We start from the raw sequence: 6,215 nt of genomic DNA, 5'->3' as shown, positions 1-6,215 counted from the left end.
ATATGTAATCCCTTGGTCCTTGATCTTAGCTCTAATTCTTGATTATCCTGCAATGACAAGCAATAATTGGGAGCATTAATTGTTCTAGAAATTAATTGAATACAATTAATAACTAATTATGATCATTTATGCTAAAAAAGAAACTAACTCAAAATAAGGACTCTTAATCACAATTAAACACAATTATTATCAAAAAGAGCTAAAATCTACAATAAAAACCCTAAAAATACTATGAATTAACATAGAACAAATGGGTTTAATCAGCATGATCTACTTATCTTTTTAAAATTTAAGAGTTATATTTTTGGCTATTTTTCCTTTCAATTTTCATTGGTTGGTATTCAATTATCTTTTAGTTTTTGTGAAATAGTTAAGACATATAAATATAGATAGTTGTAGAGATATTAGTACAATCAATTTGGTTTAGTTCCCTAAACTTGTGCAAAATCACTTTGAAACTTCCTATTGATTTTCCTATTATGCAAACAAGTTCTTTTTTTTTTTACCAGAAATTACGCAAACAAATTCAATTGTTTATATTGATAATTATTTTATATGTGATGTTAGTCTAATTATGAACCAAAAAGTCTTTGCATTTGTTTGCTTATCACACAAAATATGTGGTCCGTAAATTTTATTAAAACGGGGCCCTTTTAAGTAAGTGATGACCAACTTTTCCAACTTTTAGAAGTTCTCCTTGCCTCTCTCTAACCCATTATTCGCCTTAGATTATTAATTCAGAAAATTTTCTTTCAAATAAATTACAATGAATATTTCTAAGTTTTGAGCATAGTAAAGTATTTTTTGATACATTTAAATATTTTTTTTCCTTACCTACCATAATGTACATGTGGTCAATAGTTAAAATGGGACCGTTTTTGAAATTTCTTTATAACTTGACTCTACAAACCTTTATTCACGGCACATCGTCATCAATTCACTTGTATAAATCGTTCACAATCTCCATTTTTTTAAAAAATAATTGCAATAAATTTTTGACGATTTTTTCCCCTTTTTAGAGCTAGAGAAACCTGTCATGCAAATTGCTATTTGCATATAAATTCTATTAGAGAGTTTGGAATTCTACCCAAAACAAAATCTGGAAAATTTACACCTAATCTAAGACATGTGCAAGAAAGTATATAATAGCGATAAGGATTTAGATTTTATATATATAGGATAAACTTTTTGATTTTTAAACATTAAATTGTTGAATTTTTTTCCTGATAAATATTCTTGATTGCCGAATATTTAAATTTAAGGATCTACTGATAAAAAAAAACATCGTTGGTTGGCATTCTTTTATCTCCTGTAAGTAGTAGTTAAAACACATAAATTCATGTTATTATGTACATGCCCTATAGATTTTATTGCTTTTCTAATTATTTTTGTATGAATTATCAGACTAATCATTATGTGTATGGGATGGATGATAGTTTTATCTCATTTCTTGGTTTGTTTTCCTTCACTTTTTTAAATAAATTTTGAGGAGATGAAATCATGTTAAAATAGAAATGTTGAATATATAAGAATATGTTAATTTTTTTGGTTTAGCGAAACCTTGTATATGTTCTGAAAATGAAAAGGAAAATATCTGCGTAAAATTTTCAAAATTTTAAATTCAACAAAAATTACAAAAGGAGTGGGAAAAGATAATGTCAGTCCTTCTTGATTTATTAATAAGTCGTTCAACAGTCGATTCTGTTTAATTCTGGAGGAGAAAATTATTGTATTATGTTTAATATGTCGTAATCAAATTTATAATTATATTATGATTTGTCTTATATTTGTCAATTCTTGACTAATACTTATCGGTATAAATTATAAACATCAACTAACAATTAACATGTATATATTTTAAATTTTAATTGTATAATATACTTTTTTAATTATTTTGATGATAATGATGAATGAAGTTCTCTTATTTATAATTTCTCATCTTGTTATATTGATGTAATTTCTAAAGATATTTTTTTTCTTTTAATACTGCTAATATAGATTATCTGACTGTCATGTTTAAAAAAACAAAAAAAGTCCATCTGTATACGTTTATTTTGAATGGACTGAGATGATATTTCTATGGTATATTTTTATGCCCACCATATTATAAGGACAAGTCTCCTTAGATATCAATCACACAAAAAGAAATACGACCAGCATTTCAAAGTTGTTTACAATATCTTCCCATAGTGTAGAACTATCAATAGCGAAGTCTAGTAAGAAACAACCACCAAGTTTCGTTCGTTATATTTTTTCTGTATGGACCAAGTCAAATAAGAAAACATTAGTAAAGTTCCATGTTTTTCTTTTTGTTTCGAGCATCAACTAAAAGTGGGCTCTGTTGACCAAAACTGTTGCTTCTCCTTTTTTGAAGAACAATTATTGATTTATATTTTTGGTTTTGGGGTTCATTTGGTAATAAAACTCTTGACTTTGCATGTGCATCACGCCATTTGTAATGTAGGTACCATTATAAATATAGCCTCTTTTGTTAAACTTCATATCAATCTTTCGCTTCTTGATAGCCTTCTAACTACACTCATGGCATTTTCACTCATCATCTGTTTCTACTTTTTCTTTCTTTCTCCCTCCCTTTCTTCTTCTCTCAACCCCCCATTTTGTAATCCTCATGACTCCTCCATGCTTCTCCAATTCAAAAACTCTTTCTCTGTTGATCAGTCTGCTTCAATAAGGTGTGATGATGACTATTCCATTACCTCTTTGTTTAAGAACTCATCTTACCCAAAGACAGCTTCATGGGGAAATGATTCAAATTGTTGCTCGTGGGATGGGATTATGTGCGACTCCATATCAGGCCATGTGATTGGCCTTGATCTTAGTTGTAGTTGGCTTCAAGGTCAGCTCCATCCAAACAATAGCCTCTTCCAACTTTCTCATCTCCAAACACTCAACTTGGCTTACAACAATTTTAGTGGGTCTTTGATATCATCTCAATTTGGTGATCTTTCCACTCTCATGCATCTAAACTTAAGCGATTCTGGTTTTGTTGGTGAAATTCCTCCTAAAATTGCAGAATTGTCTAAATTGGTCTCTCTTGATTTGTCTCAAAATGAGTTTTCCTTAGATGAATGGCCACGTTTAAGACTAGAACCATCCACCTGGGAGAAGCTCGTTCTAAACATGACTGGTCTACAAGAACTTGTTTTAGATTACATAAATATGTCTTCCATTACACCAAGCTCCCTTTATTTGCTCATGAATTTGTCATCCTCATTGCTCTCTCTTAGACTTTCTAATACTGAGTTGCAGGGGAATATTAGAAGTGACATTTTCTGCTTAGAAAGCCTTCAACAACTAGATTTGTCAGATAACATTAATCTCAGCGGTCAACTTCCAAAGTCCAATTGGAGCTCTCCTTTATCACTTTTGGATCTCAGTGGCACAGCTTTCTTAGGAAAAGTACTGCCAGATTCTATTGGCCACTTGAAATATCTAAATCATTTGAATCTAGACAACTGTAGTTTTGAAGGGCGGATTCCTCTTGGTTTGAGCAATCTCACTCAACTGACTTATTTGAACCTTGGTTTCAACAAGTTTAGTGGTGAGATATCATTCCTTTCAAACCTAAAACACCTCACATGCTTGTACCTTTATGAAAATAATTTTTTTGGTGAAATCCAGTCCGAAATCTCACAGTTGTCTAAATTGGTCTCACTTGACTTGTCTTTCAATTTTGACACGACGGGGAGTTCATCACTAATACTTGAACCATCTACTTGGGAAAAGCTTGTTCTAAACACAACTAATTTAAGACTGCTTAATTTAGATTCAGTGAACATGTCCTCTGTTACACCAAACTCCTTGGCTTTACTCAGGAATTTGTCATCCTCTTTGGTCCATCTTTCACTTTGGAACACTTCTTTGCAAGGTGATATAACAGATGCTGTTTTGTATTTAGAAAATCTTAAAGTTCTACGTTTGGGAGGGAATAGAAATATTCAGGTTCAACTTTCAAAGCTCAACTGGAGCTCTCCTTTAGTGATGTTGAGTCTATATGACATACCTTTCTCCGGAGAAGTACCAGATTTCATAGGCCATTTGAAGTCTCTTGAGTGGTTAGATCTTTCATATTGCCAATTTGAAGGGCCTATTCCTTCGAGCTTCAAGAATCTCACTCAACTGATAATTTTGGACCTTTCCTCCAACAAATTTAGTGGTGGGGTCTCGTTTCTTTCAACACTTGTAAATCTCTCTTTATTAATTCTTTCCAATAATAGTTTTAGTGGTCCAATCCCATCATCACTTTCAAACTTTGAACATCTCTATAGATTAGATCTTTCAATGAATAATTTTAGTGATGAAATTCCAGATATGTTTGGAAAGCTTGGTGAATTACAACATCTGGCACTTAATAATAATAATTTCAGTGGTCAAGTCCCTTCATCCCTTTTAAATACAAGTGTCACATTTCTTGATCTTAGCTGTAACATGTTGCACGGAAGCCTCCCGAATCCATTCTTTGGAGCAAATTATTTTTCAGTCTCAAACAATAAATTCAGTGGGAATATCTCCTTTCTCTTTTGCAATGCAAGCTCACTTGAGATACTTAACTTGTCTCATAATATCTTATCAGGACCTATCCCACAATGTCTTGTTGGCCTTCCCCATCTCTCAGTTCTAGATCTACAAATGAATGATTTTTTTGGAACTTTACCAAACAATTTTTCTAAGAACAGTGCCTTGCAAACTCTGCATTTCAATAGCAATCGACTCAATGGATCTTTACCTCAATCTTTGGCTCGTTGTACTCAGCTAGAAATTTTTGATGTTGGACACAACGAGATCAAGGATACCTTTCCTGGTTGGCTTGATGATTGCCAGAGTTACAAGTGCTTGTTTTAAGAGAAAATAAGTTTTACGGGGCCATTTCTAGTTCCAAGACCAAGCATCCATTTCCTAAGTTAAGGATTTTTGACATTTCCAGCAACCATTTTCATGGATCTTTGCCAGCAACATACATCAAGCAGTTCGAAGGAATGATGAAAATAGATAATGTTGAAACTCGACCGCAATATATGGGAAGTAAAAATTATTCAAGATATAAGGATTCAGTGATGATCACATGGAAAGGTTATACCATAGAGCTGAAAAAGATATTGACAATATTCACCACTATTGACTTGTCAAATAATAGATTTGATGGGGAGATTCCAAAAGCCATTGGAGAGCTACATGCACTAATAGGGCTTAATCTTTCACACAATAGAATCTCTAGTTCTATTCCAAAATCAATTGGAAAATTGACAAGTCTAGAATGGTTGGATCTATCATGCAACAAGCTTGAGGGTGAGATTCCTAAGACATTAACGAATCTCAACTTTCTTGCTGTTCTGAACCTTTCACAAAATCAGCTTGAGGGGATGATACCAAGAGGTGAACAGTTTGATACCTTCCAAAGAGAGTCATATGAGGGGAATTCAGCATTGTGTGGTGTTCCACTGTCAAAATCTTGCAATAAGGATGAAGGAGAATTACCAACACAAATCTTTGATGCTGATGAGAAATTTGGATTTGGCTGGAAACCAGTAGCTTGGGGATATGGATGTGGAATGGTATTTGGAATCCTCATGGGGTATGTTATGTTCTCAATTGGAAAACCTCAATGGCTTGTGAGGACTTTTGGAGGTCAATCCAAGAAACAAGCCAAAAGGATGAGAAATAGAGGTCATGCAAATTGAAGAATGAATTACTTGAGAATGTGGCTTTGTAATTTGTTACAAGTTGTTGGTTTTTATGTTTCTTATTTTCTTTGTTTGTATCTTGTCTGTTGAGAGTGTATCATCTGTTGCTTTAAATGTGATAGCCCGTTATTCTATTTATGTAATTTTAAGTGATTTGTTATCACTGTTTTGTTTTGTGTTTGTTGAAGGTCAATGAAATACATACAAGTTTGAGACCAAAAAAAAAATTTGTTTCTTATGCTAGCACATACGAGTAACTTGTGTTAATTAGTTGTTCGTTATTTATTTCAATTAGTACACCATACAAAAATAATTCGGAAGATTCAATTACAAAAATTTAAATTTACATTCAATTCAAATCCATTAAATGGTTTAGCCTTATGGCAACACTTTATTATAAATCTTTTTTTTCCCCTCAACTGTGCATTTAATAATTAAAGGATTTGTAACATATATGAAAATATATGTATTTTTATCAACTAAATTATTATGTTATTAACTAGATCAAGACGC

At 32.2% G+C, this 6,215-nt stretch overlaps 1 pseudogene; it reads left to right on the top strand.

Annotated features, from left to right (window-relative positions):
* The first annotated feature begins 2,509 nt into the window (after positions 1–2,509).
* Positions 2,510–5,937, top strand: LOC114719644 (receptor-like protein Cf-9 homolog; annotated as a pseudogene).
* The last annotated feature ends 278 nt before the right edge of the window (positions 5,938–6,215 follow it).

The sequence above is a fragment of the Neltuma alba genome, unplaced genomic scaffold, assembly GCF_004799145.2.
Source record: "Neltuma alba isolate B1F8T4 unplaced genomic scaffold, ASM479914v2 tig00011930_pilon, whole genome shotgun sequence".
NCBI lineage: Eukaryota > Viridiplantae > Streptophyta > Magnoliopsida > Fabales > Fabaceae > Neltuma > Neltuma alba.
Note: the sequence above shows the minus strand (reverse complement) of the source record. Positions and strands in the feature narration are given on the sequence as shown.